This window comes from Varroa jacobsoni, unplaced genomic scaffold (assembly GCF_002532875.2).
Source record: "Varroa jacobsoni isolate VJ856 unplaced genomic scaffold, vjacob_1.0 scaffold_763, whole genome shotgun sequence".
Taxonomy (NCBI): domain Eukaryota; kingdom Metazoa; phylum Arthropoda; class Arachnida; order Mesostigmata; family Varroidae; genus Varroa; species Varroa jacobsoni.
Window position 1 is genome coordinate 110,895 of NW_019213665.1, and position 20,059 is coordinate 130,953.

Consider the following 20,059-nt stretch of genomic DNA (forward strand, 5'->3'; position numbering starts at 1 on the left):
ATATACGCTGATAGTGGACTTGCAGCTGTTGACACGACTAACTTACAGCGAATAAATGAACGGCAAGGTGAAACAATGGGAAGTGCACGGATTAAAATGCGATCTTGAAATGCAGATGTTTACAAACCATATGGACGCTGTTAGAAACGTGGAAAGATCGAGAGCTTAATAATAACATATAAACAACACACGCTTTGCAAAGTAGCCAAGCAGAAACAAGTGTTAGCAACTACAGAAAAAAAATGACATTTCCTATTGACAACATCAGTCCTTCTGTCAGCAGAATAGTAATGCTAGTATTCGCTTGCTCAGCTAGGGGTACCCCACAAACGATGTCTATCAGGGCGCACATATGGCGGTCTTTTGGTGAATGACTCCGAAAGACGACATGTTGAAGAAGGCAGAAGCGTCCAAAATACAGCCACAGAAGCTGACATGTCGAAAATACGCCAGTAGCGCTAGAAATGCCGTAGCTAATTGAAAAATCAACTGAATATAGCGATGCTATTGATACATACTACTTAAACCATTCTATTACAAGCGTCTGTCTGTCTGTGGCTGTTTAACGCTCCTGCCGACGATGAGGCAGACGTGCTAGGTGGCGGCGATCGCAACACCTCAGTATACTTCGATCCCACCATATTGAGAAGTGTGAGGTAATGAAGATGGCAGCTGATGGATTCGTCTGACTGTCTGTCGGCCGTGAGGTGACGTACACGATGTTTCCGCGTTTCTATCTTTGCAATAGTTTTGCCTTTACCGTTGAAAGGACGGGGTAAAAAAAATAAGCAGCTAATAATTAACCGTTCCTCATACGTACTCGTATATTTCTTAAAGGGTTTGAAAAGCATAAGCTTCGCTGGCTGAAGTCTCTGAGGCTTCTGTTCTGAAGCGTCTACGACAGGCTTTGGAATATAAGAGCTCTGGGGCAGTAAACAATGCGATGAATCGTGTTAGCAGGATCGTATACTAGAAAAGTAATGTAACTTTAGACCTTTTCATAGACGTAACTGTATACATATACATTTACGTACACCATCCCGTATGTTAATGCATGTTTTATTGCTCACGTGGTCCGGTCAGTGTTCTAACCGGTGACTCTCATGAAAATACGATGCTTTGTCTTGTAAGTTATCACAACTAGTTCACAATATCGTAATAAGTTAGAATGATACAGTGAGAAACAACGAGAGACAGTCCAAACGTAGTGGCAATATAAAGTAAGGAGTACAGGAAAAATGGTAGACTACATCCGCCGCTGCTGTCGCTTCTGCTGCCAAGCTATGGGTACTATTGTGAGATTGTTGTATAAAATTAGTTGTCACATGGCTGTAGTAATGGAAGACAGATCGTGTTGGACTCTGTCTATCCAGCCCTAGTGGAACGGGGGATCGGCTACAACGAATCGCGGTCCAGCGAGCAGATCATCCCAGCGGCGAGTTGCCGCTGTTGCTTCGTAACGCTCGCTCGTCGTCCGGCCCCCTCTCTTCAACCCCTAAATAAAACTAGTTCGTATCATGTACCCTCGTATGATCTGTTTTTGCGTTGTTTTCTCCGATCCGAGCCGTCGCCACAAATCTGGACACAGATAGGAAATTCTGGAGACACAGAAAAAAAGCTTGGAAGCAGGGAGCCGCCACTGGACAAACAAACGAATGACGGTTATTTGTCGGCGATGTTTTTTCGGGCGGAGACGACAGAAAGAGGAAGTCTAGGCAGGGATTAGTTTGTCGAGCGTAATTCAGCGTTGATGTACACAGACGCGTTTAAAGACGCGTTCAGCGAGAGATATTCGTTGAGGTCGCTGTCATAGCCGCTGTTGTTGAAGCAATAGTAGCGCTAGTAGTAATCCTCTTGTCGGAAAATATTGGATTAGAGTTGTGGTTGTAATCTTGGTGGTCGGCAAAATAAAGATGCTAATGCTGGCGGGAGGGACGCACGCTATTCAGGCGAGCCTGGCAATACTCACGCAAGAGCTGGCTCGCGAATGGACTGCAATGGTTGGACACAGAACAGACCCTTAAGGGCTGGGTAAGATACAGTGGTGACACTGTACGATCTGGCCGGAGCAGATGATTGGTTTATTTACATTAGACGAAAAAGAGTACAAACTTATAAGAATACGCTCTTGTTTTGCTTCCGTTTGCCATATCGGACGTGGAAAAAAGTTTCGCCGGCCCCATTCGGTTGCTACGCCCTATACGAGATATTAGCTTCTTGTATTGGACTAAATTTATATACGTTTCCCTACTGCACAAATGGATAATTAACATTAGCTCAGTGTCGCGGTGTAAATTCATACAATTGAATTATCGCGTTGACTTTACGACAGGTAACTACTTGACTACGATAGCGTAACACCTATGATCTGCTTCGTAGAAGGACGTGAACGTCTTTTTTTGCCTGAATATTTATTAAGTCGTGCATAATTGAAACATGACTGAAAAATCATCAGGCTATTAGAGACTGAAGATAGATAGTTTTATTTTGCCAAAAGTTTAATAGTTCTTTTGGCACCCAAACACGACACGATTTGGTTGTAATGTGGAATTGATCATACTTTTTTCACTAGTCTGCCAAAGACGGGTGGCCGGACAGCGAACGTCTCTAACTATCTTCAATGAGGCCGAAACGCATCTATTGGAAGTATGAGCTGGTTTTTGGTAAAACGCGTATGAAACGACAAAAATCTCATATGTATTGTAAGCGAGCTCTAGTATCTTGATATTAAAAATCAATACATTGTTGTTATGATGGGTAGTTATTGACACGTTGCCGTTGAGTGCGCCGTTATTCGTTAACACAGGCAATGATTTCTAGCAGCCAGCCAAGCAATCAATAGCTCAGGCGGGTTTCGAAAGCGTTCCCGGGACCAGGACTTCACAGAAGTGAAGAAACCTTCACTTTACTTAAACCGTATCCATCCACCATCCATTTGTCGATCTTTGAGGTGAATACATCGAATGGACTAGATAGATAGCAAATTGTATGATAAATTGTAAATGACAACAGAAATCGCTCTGAAAACCCAATGACGTCCGACCCTTGGTGCTGTTATTCGTGATTTCGTGCGATATCTGCCTGTATTTGTTTGAAGTATTTTGGTACGAACTGGTTCGGCGAAAGCAATGAACGAGGCGCTCGGATCGCTTGCTCGTCCCACGATACACTTATCACAGATCGCAGCGACATCGTGGCGACTACCAAAACAAAAACTAAAAGACAAATAGGAATAGGCGATTCAATCACCACCACTTGTTTTTACTCAAGTACGCCGAGGTCAATCTTACTACTTGATTTAGAGGAGCATTAACACTAAAAGCGTTCGTTGAGCAGGTAGCCGAACTTTGTTAGCCTTTTTAGCTTCTGGTGTTGATTGTTTATGCGGACAAATGACACTGTAGGTAGCTCCTATCAGTCATCACTTTTGTCCTCCTAACCTGTATATTGAGCCGTAAAATAATACGACTGATAGGATTGATCTCGCCGACAGCCATCCGCATTGCTCAAACGCCAGATATCGATCTGCAAGCATCAGCGCTGTACGAGATTATCTACTGCAGTTACCATGGAAAGCCGCCTGTTGTCGTCACGATTGGGTCGTCGAATACACCAGGCCCAGATCGCGTGAAAGTTAATAGTATCCGCTGGCGCTTCCGGTGGCACTGCAATCGAACAAAAACGTCTATAAAAGGACGTGACATCTGGCCGGCCATATGTTGCTAAAGTAGCACTACAAAAATGTACGATGGCTTGACCAGACAACTGGACAGATATACTGGACGCAGCGTGGCCTATTTCACTTATGTGCAAAGTGTTCGACTTCGAATAATCATTTCAGAATTTCTAAGAGTGGAACCTATGCTTCTGATGAGGCTTGTACCTTAAACCATCGCCATAGCATGCTCGCTCATAATGCCAATGCCCGCCTTTACACCCAGCGTAGCGCAACGCTCGCCGAGCGTTGAGGCTTACTAAGTGAGTTATCATAGGATTACAGGCAGGTTCTGCATATACTCGTACATGGTCGTATCGGTACAAATAACAGGTTACCATTCCACCCAAATTAGCTCTTAACGTGCCAATTCATCAGTTGCAATTAATCTAGGCTATATGCTAGAGATACGAACGTTTACGGCTTTGTACAATAGATCTATGATATATATATACCCCTCTAGCGAGTTCCTTTGTGGTGATGCGTTCGTATCTATGTGTTGATTAATGTTTATGTTATTTCGGGATAGTTTTTATCAAATCACTCTGTTTTACACAGCGGTTTGCGTGGTGTTGGAATAGCCATTTGTTTATTATTATTATTATATTATTTGTTTATTACGCGATTATTGGAAACGATACGAGCTGTTTAACTCGTATGGCGTCGTCAAACGAAATGTTTAAACAGAATAAAGTCGACGTAGTAAAGAGAATTCTTACAGGACAAAATCGATTTGTCTTTGTGTCGTTCTGCAATGTACAATCCTAAAGGTGAAAATCTACTTTTGGTTGTTTTTCCAGCTTCCGCTTAGCGATATGGCTGCTGTCGGCGTCTTTGGAAAAAAAGTATGCATGTCGCGAATGTCCTGGGAGGTTACTGATTAAGAGTTTGGCTCGTTCGCGTTGAAGTGACACGAAGCAGGGACGAGTAACGAAGGAGCTAGTGATTCAAGTTCCGAGATGACTATAAGCAGTAAACATCGAAATAGATTCATACTGCTTTTGGTAGCCTCATTGGGTTTGCTTTAATGGTTTTTGCCGTTGCTTTTGCTTTTCATTTTTGTTTGCTGTCTTTATTGTGAGTCGGCTAATAGTTTGGATATAAGGCGATAAGAACAAGGGGTAGCTTATGGATCGTCCGCACGGCTGGCTCTGTCCGTTGCTGGACGAAAAAAAAATAACGATACGAATGGACCGATCTTCTCTATTTTCCTATTGCTAACAAATGAGTGAGCGTTGTTGAGTCAATCAGGATACCATACCGTCAGCAGATGTGTGCGTGACTCGTCAGATAGTTGGGCAGGGAGACAATTGGGGCCTCCGGAAGTGTACTCCTCTGCGGTTGTCAGTAGACCCATGTGGAAGCCAGCTGGGTTAAGTGGGCCTGCCATAGATCGAATAATAAATGAAAATCAGATCTAACAGCAGCCCTTCAACTTCACCTTCGGTAAGCCATTGTTCTGTAAGCTATGAGAGTAAAAGTTCTTGCCACTTAGGTCAGCGCCTGTGGATCACTGCGTATTGAGGAAATCGCCCGCAGAAACCTACTCAACCAATTCTCAATATGAAGTTCTTCATATAGCTAGGGAAACACGAGCCACCTCGGAAAATGCATTCGCACTCTGTTTATAGCTCTGTGTGGTAAGACGTTAAGAACATTAGCCAACAAATCAGAATTAACCACAATATGGCATAATAATGGAGATAAAAATACTTCTGAGAAAGTTCCTGTTGATTCACATCTAATACCCATGCACTGAGTGTTCGCTGTTATTGTCAGTTCAGTGTTCTGACCAATTACATCTTTTTCAGAGAATCTGAATACGGAATCTACAAGAAACTATTTTACATATGTGATTGCTTTGTACTCGGCTGTTTCATACGACTTTTGATTGGCTAAACATGAATGGTCGAATTAGAAGACGATGAAATCACATAGCACACGAAAGAGATCATACATTATATTAGTACTATATAATATAATGCTTTTCCTAAAGGAGCGAATCCGGACGATTTATTTTGGCGTCTGAATAGACGATCACGTATCGCGCGCATAAATGATTCCATAAGATGCGAAGCTACCTAGAGAATTCGAGTTTATATAGCTAGCAGAACCAGCATCAGTCTCGCTTAACCTCAACGAAGCATTTGTAGCGAGTTCAATCCACTTCGGTCCATGAGAGCGCTGGCATTGTGAACGCAGTATACGTTGGATGAATTATGTCTGAAATGATCTTGGACTCCTCTACGCTACGTGATCATAGTAATCATTATCGAGTTGACTCGATAGGTGTTGCATGGAGCAGGAATTATCAGGAATCTCCCGGCGCATCGTTCCGAGAACACGAACAGAACGTTTTCCCAATTGACATACTATAGGAGGCCTCACAGCTAAATTGAACAACAGTGCGCGTATTACCATGGCGGAGTGTGCCATAGCCGCAGATGAGGCAGGACCATGTGAAACGACTGAAGGGTAATAAGGCGGTATTCATGTTGAATCAAATATAAGGTTAAAAAATGTACATGGTAGATTGAGGCCTACCGACTGTGGCCAACCGCTATTCGGTTTATTGACACAATAGCAGGAACAACAGCAGGAACAACAGCCGGTATTACGAGCGTTAAATAGTGGTTCTGAACGCACAGTGGCGCCATGCTAAAGTGGATAGCGGCAAAAGTAAGAGTACTCCAACGATTGACGAGAGTCGTCCCGATCCAAGATCCGTGTAGTTCGAACACATGGTATCTTGCCAGGAAACTAGCGAGATAGAAGCTTCGCAGAAACTGTTTGGTAGAATTAGAATTCTCTGAAAACTTGAATAAATCTTACCACTTATTTTATTAGGGATGAGTTTGTTTGCGCACGTATACAGGGGAAAATGAAATAAAAATAGCAGGGAACAGAAACAAATTTCATTTTCAATCTTTGCAGTTCGAAAACCTAACCTAGATAGTAGAAAAGATCTGTTTTCAAACGACCGTTGTCATCAAACATATAAAGAATACAAGTAATTTTTACCTAATTACAATATAATTCCTCTACATAGGCAGTCCGAACCTACGCTAATGGTAAATTCAACAAAAACAATCGTTTTAATCGTTAAGGCTTGTTTGTTACTTTTATGAAAACGATCAATTCGTCAGTCATTTTTGGCCTATGCAATATTATATAATTGACTATGAAAATTCTGTAGAAACCGAAGGGTGTTCATAGTTATTGTCCTTCTTTATCTCGGGTGATAAATAAGAAAAGGGCCGGCAAGCCATAACTAGCGATCCATCTTATCCGTCCATTCTCTATATTAACATTTGTTTTCCCAATAGTATTGGCAGAAGTGATTTTTACAAGTGATCACATCTCTTCTCTCTCTCTCGCATTTTCTTCACAGACTCTCAGCCTTGTGTAAAAATTTGATAGTTGTATCCTTTTAGGCACAAACTCAATTAATCACGAGACCATATACGTAACCATTTATATAACAAATAAAGATGGACGACTGCGACTAGTAGGTGGTCATCATTCGGGTCTCACTGACAGTCCTATGTGTAGTCATCTGACGGAATAAGTTGCGGATCTGCGTGCGCCTGTCTGCCTGATTTGGCCTGACTTTGAGTTGGACCTGACTTTCGTTGGCTTGCTCGTCGTCCATTTACGCGATTTCCTGTGGCTTTTTCCATGTCATCGTCGTTATTAAAACGGCTTCAAAATTATTTCAGCATGCATAAGACGATGCTGGCTCTCACAATCGATTGACAAGAATATGGTTATTATTATTATTATTACGTGGCATTGGCAAACGTAAGGGAGATTGACCTGATATTATCTATATCGTAACTGATGTCTCCATATTCAAATTAGACGCTTGTCAAATGTCTCTAACAAAAATGGTTATATGTGTACATCGGTTACGTTTGTTAGGTTGCTGCGAACGAACCCAGTAGACTTTGCAATTGAATAAACTTTCAGCTAGTTGGGCTATATTGGAGGCTATGCTATTGGGGATAGTTTTTTGATAGGTGTAAGAAGGGTACCGCTCGTAGGAGCCATATAGGTACCATTCGTATTAGCATATGCAATTTGTCTATCTAGAACTGTATCGAAGTAAATCGACAGTAAGATACGCTTGCCCACCAGTACGAGCATGGAAATGCTCGCATGTGGAAGGCATGGGGAAGCCTCGCACTTGCATGTACCTAGAATAGGCGGGCTGAAGTCAGCATCGGATATTCCTCTGCTAAATCCGAGACGTAGTCGAGAGACTGCGTGCTAATGGTATGCCACTCGAGATAGCAAACCGCAATCATTTCTTAATTCTCAGCAAGTATTTCATAGTGGTAAATGCATATTATGATCACTACAGCTTATTCGACATGGATTTAGGATCACACTATTCGCTCTAAACATTGAATTATGCCTTATCTGTGGCGACCGTTTGGTGTAGACATGTTTATTGATCAAAGTTTCGTAAATGGCTTGTGCAATACACTGCACACATCTCTCGAGCCTAGAGTCAATATATGGGCGGCTCATTTTTACCCAGTTTTTGCGTTTTCGGTGCTTAGCTTAGATGTTTCTAACAGGTTATACATAAAGCTAAAGTTCTACATTCCAAGCTTCGTTTTCATGAGACATTCCCTTGATTGCGACAGTGTGTTCTCACTTCTTAGGTCCCGAAGCTCCATTCTTGAAATGATCCATCACCGCCGCTCCTTTGCCGAAGGTCTCCTTCTCCTAATGTTCCCCCACCCATTTTCGATGAATTCACAGACACAAAAACCTGACCAGTTTCTAAAGTTCTCTAGAAAGCTGGGGTATCCACTCAGAAAGTTCTGTCTGCTAGCGATGCCTAGTTGAATAATTATTCAGTTTCAAAAATTATCCAGTTCGCTTGTAACAATTATACATTGCTACTTAAGTATAACAACATACTATAGATGAACGCTGTGATGTCGACTCAAAATATAGGAGATTTCATATCACCACATATCCCTATATAAATCATAGAAGCTGTCTAAGAAGGCCGTATATAAACATGCTATGTTAATTATCATCGACGATCTCTTGCCCGATTGGCTTGTTAGGAATGCCGCAGTCGGCTGATAACCCTTGGCTCATAAACGTAACCCGCTAACGCAAATTTCGTGTGGTAGCAACTGTTTTTAGATTCTCATCTGAGAAAAAAAAAGACTCGACTGTTCGGTCAGTCGGGCTATTGTTACGCACCGAACTGCTAGTACAGGTAAGCTTTATTGTTTTGCTTGATTATATGCTGTTTATTCGCCCAGTCTGTATTCAAGTCATGCTTAAATCAAATGGCTTATTTGGCAGTCTCGCTATTGTTTTTACCCAGTAAACGAATATTTCGATAACTCGAGTCAGAATATCGATAACTATAGGCACATAAGAGCAACTTGTTGTACCAACAAAACTTGCACTGGGCATTCCCTTCAAAAGAAACTGTAATTTAATTTAGCTGATAGAAGATTTTACGTTAACAAACCGATGAAGAGCTTTTCTGGGCTTCTGCCCGAAGCAAAGTCACTTTACTTTGTGCGGGTCCCTGTTCGAGATTGAGGTATATGAGCAGAAATTTACAGAAAAATTGCTCAATTTAATAATTACGATCTGCGTTGAGGCGTCCTTTGTTGTTGAACGCAACAGAAAAAACATAATTTAGCCTTATAAACCTTTTTACCAGGTCGCTTTAAAAGTGGCGATCTTCACGAAGCTTCACTGCAGATAGACCCCATTCTGTTGTCAGCAGTAGAGAAGCGGTGCTTTTCGGTTAAACTCGATAATATTTTCTTCAATGATCGCCAAAACCGCGTATAAGTATTGAAAGTTCAATGTGAAAATCGCGTACAGAGAATGTAGATTCACATACATGGATTCAACACTTATGTATTGATAAAGGTCAGAAGAAATTAACGAAGCAACTGCTAATACTAGACTATTAGAAGTTTTATTGTTACTTTTGTCCTGATTACGTTGTAATGTGAACAAATATTCCCACTAGTCTAGACGTTCAAATCATTTGCAAAAAATTTAGCTGATGAAGACCTTTGTCTTCGTTGTGTGATGTGTTGGCTAACATTCCAATTTTTAATCTTCATTCGTTTAACTGATTAACGCCGAAGCGTCATCATCTTACTTCACGTTCCGCAACGAAGATATAGAAAACAATTCCCAATCTTGTTGGCTGATAGGTACGTATTTGTTGGCGTGGGTAATGACTGTTTTCGCCTATTCTTAATAACAACTATAACACGATCTACGCGTCACAGAACGGGGCGCATCCGAAAATCCGAGAATGTTGACTGAGCGTTCACGACGTCGTCAACGGAGCATGTGCAGGCTTACCTAGGGTTAAAATCGGACTGGTAAGTCAATCAGATGATTGACCAAATGATCGATTTCCACGCGCTATATCCTTACTGCTGGGAAGGATGAAGGTCGTTTGCATATTTGTTTTGGTGCATTCTATGGGTATAAAACATTGCCTGCTTTCATCGAATGGTAGAGAATGAGCGACATTCTCGTCGCTGGAGGCAACTGCTTCGTTAGCGACTGCAGCTGAAGCTATGATGATTGTTCAACGTCTATACTGTGATTCGATGTGAGACGAGTGATGCGGCGCGATGAACTGAAAAGCAAGGTCAAAGGATTTAACGGAAAAAATACCCGCAGAGCTTCCGCGAGTGGACACGGCTACTTGTTGTATCTGTAGGCGGCCATGAATGTGCAGTAAAGTATAAAAGAATCATTGTTCTTGTGATTACTCCTTGAGCAATGGATCAGTTGTAATAACATTAATAAAAACTGATACTTGAAATAACACCGACCTTTCTGCAGCGTCATACAGTCGTTACCGATGGTTACATTGCAAAAACATAATTGCCAAGCACACCCACTCTATTTTGAATGTTATATCACAAAGTAAGGCTTCAGCGTATGTCGAGCTGATATTTTAAGCTTAATTCTGTGACTGGCAATAAGTGAGGCACTTTTTGTCTTGTTTTTTGTTTGACTGTAACATTTGTCTACCAAGCAATGCTCGACCTTTATGCGCTGTTTATACAAGGTGTGAGCTTTTTGTATATATTTTTCTGTTGATTAAATTTCTTTCATAAAAAATTGACCATGTCATGATTACATCAATGAGTGTCAGTGATGAGTAATAGCAGCACCTATCGCTTGACTGCAGGCTTTATTCATTGCGTTTTTGTTGCTATTCACACCTGTAAGGGGCATTTCTATTATTTGTAAGTCTCATAACAATCTTGTCTTGCCGCACTCGTATTAACGCGACAGAACAAACACTTTACCCTGTTGCCCTATTTACGCGTCGCATGCTGGCGCCATGTTAACTAGCATGTTAACGTTACATGGATTACGGCACACTCAGCTGCTCGAGCACGTCATCGGGGTTATAGTAGACCCGTCTTAGTTTAAGCCTATGCCTCTCGTAGGACGCCTGTCCGTGCGACCAAGGGTTTATATGATTTGTACTGTCGAACATTGATGTCCCCGGGGCCCAAACGGATAATGTACAAATGGAGTAAATGGATAACATATGGCGAAATTTCCCTATTTTCCATTCGTAGCGAATTGTCTCCGCCCTTGTTTAGAAAAATAGCCGAAAAAAGTGACTTGTAGTGTAACAACTTCACAGCCACTATTAAACAGTCACGTGTGAACGTTTTCTACTTCCGGTCCGGACTGTCCAGCAGTTTCCTTACATCTTCCGTTAGCTGGGCCGAAACAAGCCCATATAGACATGTATAGTTAGATGCGAAGGAACGAGTGTCGCTGTTCATATCACTACTAACAGGCTGTGGTAAATGTGCGCTTCGTTGGGTGTCTATACGCTTGTATCTATATATATATATATCCTATATCTAACTATGCAGTGGTAGCGTCAACACAAAAGTGCAATCACAGAAGTAATAACGACTAGTCTCCAATCGAGATCATTATAAGTGTCACTATTATTGCACTGGTAGTTGAATAGCAGGCGCACCTCAGCGGTAGCATTAACGGAGAGTTCACTAGCACACACGTTTCCTTTCTCTGATCTTTGCCCATCTTTTTTCATTTGTGGCCAGTGGTAGTTAAGGTCCTACTCTTTAAGGCTCATTTTTAGAATTTGCCATTCATCGCAGCGCTTTCATATGGATATAATACATACATTCGCATACCTCAAGGCATTCTTGCCCGGGAATCGCTACTACAGGTCACTGGATACGAATGGAAGATAATGATGACAAACGGTCATATGCTGGATAGCGATAACCAAAAAATAAGGTGAGAATGTATACTTATATATAGACAGACCGAAGCTACCCTAACAAGAAAATGAAGGGCCGAAGATGGATGGAAAAGATGCAGCATAATTGTCGTTGTTACTGGAGGATCAACCTGCCGCTGACAGCATCCAAAGGCATCTATAGTCGTTAAGGTGCTGTTGGACGACGAGGCCGAGCGGGCAGTTTCGTTCTTTGCTAACCCCAGATAGTTCCTGGCTAGAACGATAGTGACTCGTGCCCGAGACAGTCTTGTAGAATATATTATTAGGAGTCTTTGCAAGTGCTATTGTCGCCTTCATTCAGATTTGATGATGTTGCTGGAGCAGTTAAATATCAGTAACAGAAGGAAAATGAAGGGAAGGGTCTTCGATCGTCGTGGTTTACTTCGTTGCTTCGAATACAATGTTGGAAGACGGTACACCATTGCTGTTGCTCTAAAACCAGCACTCCGTGATAACTTACGCGACGAATTATATATTGCATATAGTAGCGTTTATTTCAGTATCGAATGACAGCTTTAGCATGTGCTTTAAACGTGTGTACCCAGCCCACCGGGATCGCGTGCAGAAACATACACCAACAAAAAATCGCTGGACTTTATCATTATGAGTAGCCGTTACGTGTCCATGCAGAGAGGAGCGTGCTGAACGTTTCCGCTACATTTCATATATAGATATGTATATACGCCAAGCGTGGTAATAATTAGTAAATAGCAACGCAAAAATGGGTATCGTCATGCTAACATAGCACGCTCTGTAAAGAAAGGCGTGCTATCTGAGTAAACTAGAGCTAGTCGCGACTTGTAACAGCGTTGCTTATTCTCCATATGTTTCTGTTTGTAATCAGTTGAGCGTAAGCATGAATTATTTTTACTTAACTTGACCGTAACAACTTAACCAGTATATGCTCAGACATTGTCTGCATTTAGCGTTAAGGCAGACGTTTGGCTGGCTAATGTTATAGCCGTTTTCAAAACGATTCCTATCATCTATGGCATTGTATTTAGATTGCGTCCTTTAGAAAAGTTTCACAGAACAGCTAGACTAGAAGCCACCTCACTCTCGAATGGTGGTCGATTCGATAACTCTCTCTAACCCTAACGGTTATAGTTCAGAGTGACAGAGTATTTTCCATCGAGATGATTTCTTTAATGTATAGGTGTAGATTAGAACAGGAAATTAGGCGATAGGTACCCTGCGCGTTCCTGCGTATAACGCGCGTTCCATAGTAACTATGACAATTATGTAAGAACTTTTGTACTGCAGCGGCGTAATGCCCATGTTCGTAGAACGTTTCCCGCGTTTCATTGGTACAGTATCTGTTCCCAGCAAGGCTAAACGTTCCAACAAGTGAGAGAAGGTGATCTATCTTCGCCGTTGTATCATTCATCCTATACAATTTCCTGATGAATGGATCGTGTAGCCGTGTCACTATAACCAGATATGTTATTTCGATCCAAAGGAAGGTTAATAACCGTTTAGCGTGAATACGATGAGCACACTTGATGAGAGAGAGCTACAGTATTTTACAAAAAATTGTTCCTTAGGAGTGAGACCCTTTTCACATAGAAACGAGAAAAAAACGGGGGGCTTATTCTTCGATTTCCATAACGGCAGAGCGGTAGTTCGCATTCGATGGGATAACTTCCATATTCATTCGTTGCACTTCTCTCTAACGTGCACCAATCCTAGTTATGGTCATAGGGATTGATAACGTTGAGTTGGTGATTCGGGTCAGTCTTTTTCAAGCACCCCTCTCTATCTCTCTTTTCATATATATATATATATATTATCTTTTTTCTTACCCTCTTTCTTTCTTTTTGTCTTGTCAGCATGTGTGAAAGTTATCTCCGGAGCAGACCACTATAGTCGTAGGTTAATTGTGGTTAGTGGGTCGACTACAGACAGATATCTGTTGTATTTATTCGTTGTGAAGAAGTGTATAGCCGTCGTGCATAAGCGGAGAACCCTATTGTCACCATGACTTCGGATCGAATCCATGAAGCGAAAAGCGAGGGCCAGACGACAGCAAATTTGTGAGCAGGCGTTGATCTAATTCCGATCAGTTTCAGCGACTTCTTGAATAGTAAATGTGATAGGGGCCTCTAAAAAACAAGGACACGTCTTCGTGCGTATTAATAGTAACATTATCTTCAGCTTAAACCCGCAAAGACCCCCAAAACCCTGAAACTATGAAACAGCTTCGAAGTCTTTTTGCGAATTATTGAAGATTCGCTCTTTAAATTGGTAAAGCGTTGTGGGTCAACTAACAAAGCCCAAGTTAGTAACCAGTTATTGCCTTTTACAGATGAAATGCAATAGTTCAGGTCATGCTATAAAACGTGAAGCAGTCCATAGTTGTTTAAGGTGTTTCCGTATAAATATAATGGATGATATTTAATCATTGAAAAATGGCGGAATTTTTGAAATCTTGCCGGTATAGGAAGACATTTGGGACGGGAACGGAACTAAGAGTAATGGAAAACGACAATCAAAATTGATGACGATTGTAATGGCTTGTAATAGTTTACTATAGTATATATGATACAACGTCGCCGTTAGTGCGAAGGTGTATTTGATTGTTGCTATGCACTCTTAAAATCTCTTGACGCAACGTTGCCGTTAGCGCAGGCCTAAGTTTCTTTTACGATAGGCATAAATATAATTATTATAGCCTACATTTGTTATACGATTATCATGATCAACGTTGTCACTTTAACCACGACATCTTTATTTGACTTTGTCGTCACTGGGTGTAAGCATAGATTGGGGAATACGATCTAATTTATCCTTATTGTATCAGATCGTTCGGCCCTGCTACTCAGATCCTGATAGAGAGGATTAGAAGATCCAGAAAGCTCCAACTAAGCAGTATGCAGTGGATTTTCAACTTCTACTATATAAGGCCCACGCAACCATTCCAATGTAAGGATAATGATTAATAATTGGAAATTTCTATTTTTTGCTGGTATGGCATAGGCAAAGCATGTCAATGTTCGACTGGAAGCGACGCTGATAAGTGGCGCTCAGCAATCAAGCAAAAAAGGACGAAACCTTTTTTTGCCGTAATTGCCGCTTATAAAATGTGTACATAAAAGGGGATCACGACGACGGGATGTTTGTAAACAAGCAGACACACCCACACACAATAGCAGTAAGCCGATATATAGTTGGATAGCTTTTGCTGCCTCTACCAAATCAACAGCGTTCGCTAGTATGCTCTTGGTTTTCGCCCGTCTATACGTAATCGCAGGATAATGGCGCTACCGTTATCATAACACGATGTCAGCAGATAGCTTCAGCTGACTGTCCATTGGCTGTTGCATTGTCAGCTGTTATTGTGAGCACTTCGTCTATTGCGTCGTTTTCGTCGGGGCATATAATCGTCGCCTGCGGTGTCGGACGTAAAATCGGTTATCTTATTTCTCTTTTTTATCACAGCATCGTTTTACTTCGTGCATTCTTAATTATATGAATATCTATGTACCTAGCTTTTTAAAAATTTTTTTCATGTTGCCATTTGTTGGAAAAGCTGCTTGTGCCGTCTCTGCTGCCGACAACAAAAAGGACAGACTGCTGGTTTCCGCTACCGTAACTGATTGTTGTTTGACGACGGCCGGTAATCCTCCGGAATGATATTAACACAATAAATGAATAAATGAACGATACAAGCATCGCCCGCTCTGGCAATACGAGTGCTTCAGATCATCAGCTATTCGATCTATAACATAACATTGCACTCACCAGCTTTAATCTGGTTATTTGCTAAAGTAATAGACAGGGTCAGCTCGTTTTTTGCCACGTCTTATTTAGATCTATCTATATAATAGGACCGATACTGCTGCAGCCCGAGTTATGGCTTGCTAATATTTCTTACCGCTGATTGGGCCTATCCTATTGGGGACAGGATCTTGAACGGTATACTGTACGATATACATCATGTGTATGCCTGTATAATACATATATATAGTGGCAAATGTAATAACATCTTACTAGAGCATTTGCTTCGGCCATGTCGAACTTGAAGTTACACATGTTCTACTCTTGACGATCTCTGTATATCGTGGATGCATGCCAGGTATGAAAAGGAACTTGTCGAACTCTGGTCTGTTGGGTGCATTCGAGGCGGATATTATGATGTTCATTTAGCTGTAACATGGTTGCGACACCATGGACGAGCTCAAAATGTGGCAAAAAGAAACCGACTGTGCCAGTGTAACTTCTATGAGAAACAACCTATCGTTCCAATAATCAGGAATTAGTGCGTATTAGACGGTCACACAAATAACGGTGAAAAGCTCCGTATAACCGTCGCTCACCTTCAGCCGTTATTTGCACTTGCTATAAGTTTATATACTTTACGTAATCCCACCGGGAAATTTTCGCTCGCGTCATCTATTGCCACCACTGCTACTGCTGTTGTTTTTTTCGCCTCTCCATTTTCCTTCAGTTCCTTCGTTTAGGGGCATTTCGATAGGTTCATAACTGCGCATACACAAGTCGCTTTGGACATGAAACTTGGATAAAAATGGAAAATTGACACGGCACTTCCCGATCGCATTACGTGTTTCAGTGCATCCTCAGACAGATCAGCTACATATCTGATTCAAATGCGGCATATTTGTGCCTATGACAACGGCGGTTCGCACCAAATGCTACCGGAAAAGCTCCGCAATCTGCTAATGAAGATGTTGTCCAAATCTAACGATAATCGTGGTTAAACGGGTCTGATAGTCGGTTAGTTGCTCCTCTGTGCAATTGATGGTACGACGGTAACGGTATCAAATTTAGAGACGATTTTTTGGATTTTAAGTTCCGTGAATCGGTCTAACACAGTTTTTGTTTGTGTCGGCTCCCCGTCATGCCCGCCGCCTCCGATGTCGTTCGGTCAGCGGACAGAAGCGCCGTTTTCACGCTTGGCAAGCATAGCGTTTGCTCTGCTGGCATCTGCTGTTCGTTTCCGCTGCTTGATTTATATTCGTTTCTTTAGTTTCAGCCTTCTGCTTTGATATACGAAATGCAAAATCATACTGAATAAGAAATGAAGTAAACATGCGTTCATGATATTATTATACGTAAACCGGATCGTGTATAGCTGTTGATAGTAAGCGCATGTGTAGCAAAACAATTAAGCCCTAGGGAATATGCTGAAAGCACCCTGAGTTAAACGGTAACGACAGCGAAGCCAGCACGATGACTTCAATTACTGATGCTTAGCTAACTCGATGCAGCAAAAGATACCCCTGAATATTAGTGACGTAATGCTTTCTTTTTCGGAACAGAATTAAATATACAACTATATACGCCAGAATGTTTAGATTATCAATTAAAAACGAAATCGAGCAATTGCGTTATTAACTATTTGCATGTTGGGGACCCATCGTACCCGCAAGCACGTGACGTCAAGTCGTGCTGCGGTCTCTTTCTCCTTTGCCTCTATCGGGCATACACAAAGCGACTCTACTTTGTGCCGATGGCCAAACGGTTGTTGAGGCGATACTTAGCGGAGATATTGAGCGTAAAGCTCGGCCTGTGGGATCAAATAGGATTTATATAGAAATATGAGTCCTGCAATGCTTAGTCTTCAATGAAGCAGGGCTCTTAGCTAATTTAAGCAATGCACACTGTCGATTTTCGTTTCAAGTTCATCAGTAATAAGTGATAGGGGGTTACTTAGTTTTGGGCACATCGATACATATCAAGAAGGCAGGGAGTCCTAGACTGTTTCAGCGCGAATACATTTACATGTGTCCAATGGAACCTCTGTAGAAGCTGTAGAGGCACAATATAAACTCGGCCGAGCGAAACAATCCCGGAAGGCAAGGGGGAAGGGTATGCTACTGGCCAGCAAAAAGAAAACACAAAAAGTAGATAAAGTACATTATTTCGTCAAGTCGAATCAATACAGCGATCATAGGGCTGGGCGTTTGGCCGTGTATTATTATTCTTCTTTCATTCATAGGTTGAGAGAAATGCAGGAATATGAAGTGGCTGGACCGTAACGTGGGAAACGTTGTCTCGTGTGGCAAGACGCACGCTACGTGGTTTTGGGTCAGGGCATCCAGCCAATAAAGGGTTCATCAAAAAGCCAGTAAAAATTAGAAAGACAGCTAACAGATAATTCGATACGATAATTCGACTGATTCTTGTCTCTCACTTATAATAATAACTGATCACATTTATCATTCATCATACAAAGTAAGGGAATGCCTTCAAAACTTACTTAGCCATTTGTTTTACATAGTGATAAAGAAGATCCCATGTTGATGGTCGAGAGCAAACACAGATTTTTCATTAGTTATTTATTTTGAACGTTTCATATCTGCTTGAGTAATTACTCAATAGATATTCATCATTGGCAATGCAGTGACAGACTGCGAAATCCCTGGTTCGTTCATTGAATAACAACATCCAGGAGGAAAACATAAGGAAAATCCACCTTTCACTTCCTAATGCTAACAGTGATCTAAAACTTGGATCGTAAAGGTATAGCATATGCTAACGTACCTGTACACGAAAATCCAATGGCTACTATAGATTCTTTTTTCTCATGTTTACTTGTTTGTGAAATGTCTGAATAACAGTCAAATGGCAGCCTGGGATTGAGAGATAATTATGGGTCGTTTTGACAAACTTCTCTTTCAGCCTTAATCGACGCCATAGCACAGCTGAAGCACATAGATTGCCAGTTACACAAAAGCATACGGTGGGCACCAGCCGTGTTTGGAACATTACATCGACGCAAAATGGATGCTCCTTTCTACGATGCTATCTTAGTACAGCGGTACCCAGAAATTGGGTGTCGCTAGGTGGCTTTAGTCATAATCATGATAATGATGGTTGTTGGTGACCTCATTGAAACTAAAGCTGGATCGGTCTAGTTTGCAGACACTGAAACCCGCCGACAACTATCGGCTAGTGTTTGCTTTACCCTTGCCTTTAGCGTAAATATTACAGGCTCACATGGAGGAGCATCTAGCCGTAAGCCTGCGGCTGATTCGGTTGTCCAGTTAATCGTAGTGTCCTACGACGGTTCATCGTGTTCACCCAGTTATACGTCGTAAGGCAGTTGGGCAATAAATAAACTATTTTTCGTCATAGAACGACCATTAAATATGGACAAACAGGTACAATCGGATCAAAGTACAGATGTCGATCCATTTTAGCTTATTGCACTATGTAAATTACATTGGAGTCATTGGCAATGAAAATTTCCACGCGCACGACGTGTGTCGCTGATGGCATTAAGCGATACAGTGAGAGACGCTATGCCTTGTTTAATACTATGACGAGTGCGACGGATTGAGGTTAACTGTTTATCATCATCCTTACCATATCCTGCGGTTTGTATGATAAGAATGGGTTACTCGATTTAATTAGAGCGTCTCATATGGACGACTTATATTTCGAACGTTTAGGGGCAGTGGAGCAATAATCATAACTCTGATAACTGGAGGTGTAACACAGTTTAGAAAACTGTGTAAGGCCATTTCGAGGCAGCTTCACTAAGGCCGATCCGTTCATCCGAGCACGCAAAGGCAGCATCATTTTCCAGGTAGATAGTGAAGCTTCCACAACAGTGGTGCCGTACTTGTTTAAGCAAATCTATTAATGTTCATGTACTAATTACGCACGCTGCAGCTCTCGCTGAACGAATACGTTATTAGTTACCGTTGACGCTCTTGTTCGATCGATAACTTTATTTATTTACCATTTGCCAAAATTGTATCGTGTGAAAATTTTCTTCCTAGTATTAATAGATCGCCAGGTCTGACGACGTACAAGGTACGACTACATTGGGACTTGTATTCATTAGAGTACTTGGGTTTTAAAAGATGACGTGGAAAAGCATTGCCATAAAGCGCCTGGAAAGCGTCACGCTATTCCCGACACGTTTCAGATGAGAAGATCCATTACCATCGTATCTAAGGTGCCTTTCATCTTTGATTATTTGCATCTTAATTCTATGTCATGAGCCTTTTGTTTGGTGCCGTGTCCAGAATATCTAGTGCGGAAGTTGTTTCGATACGGAAGTA

The 20,059-nt window shown here is 41.6% G+C and overlaps 1 protein-coding gene and 2 long non-coding RNA genes across 3 annotated transcripts in view; 1 reads left to right on the plus strand and 2 right to left on the minus strand.

Annotated features, from left to right (window-relative positions):
• LOC111263411 (uncharacterized) overlaps window positions 1-6,561 on the plus strand; it is a 13,574-nt gene extending 7,013 nt beyond the window's left edge. Inside the window, exon 3 of the long non-coding RNA XR_002682211.2 lies at window positions 4,516-6,561. This is a non-coding gene — a long non-coding RNA (uncharacterized LOC111263411). The remainder of the gene's footprint in view (window positions 1-4,515) is intronic.
• Window positions 1-20,059, minus strand: part of LOC111263410 (uncharacterized) — a 48,683-nt gene that overhangs the window by 12,441 nt on the left and 16,183 nt on the right. The window lies entirely within an intron of this gene.
• On the minus strand, window positions 9,659-18,779 carry LOC111263409 (uncharacterized). The gene is made up of 2 exons (XR_002682209.2): window positions 18,531-18,779; window positions 9,659-10,361 (listed from the first exon to the last, which is right to left on the minus strand). It is a non-coding gene; the product is annotated as an uncharacterized LOC111263409 (long non-coding RNA).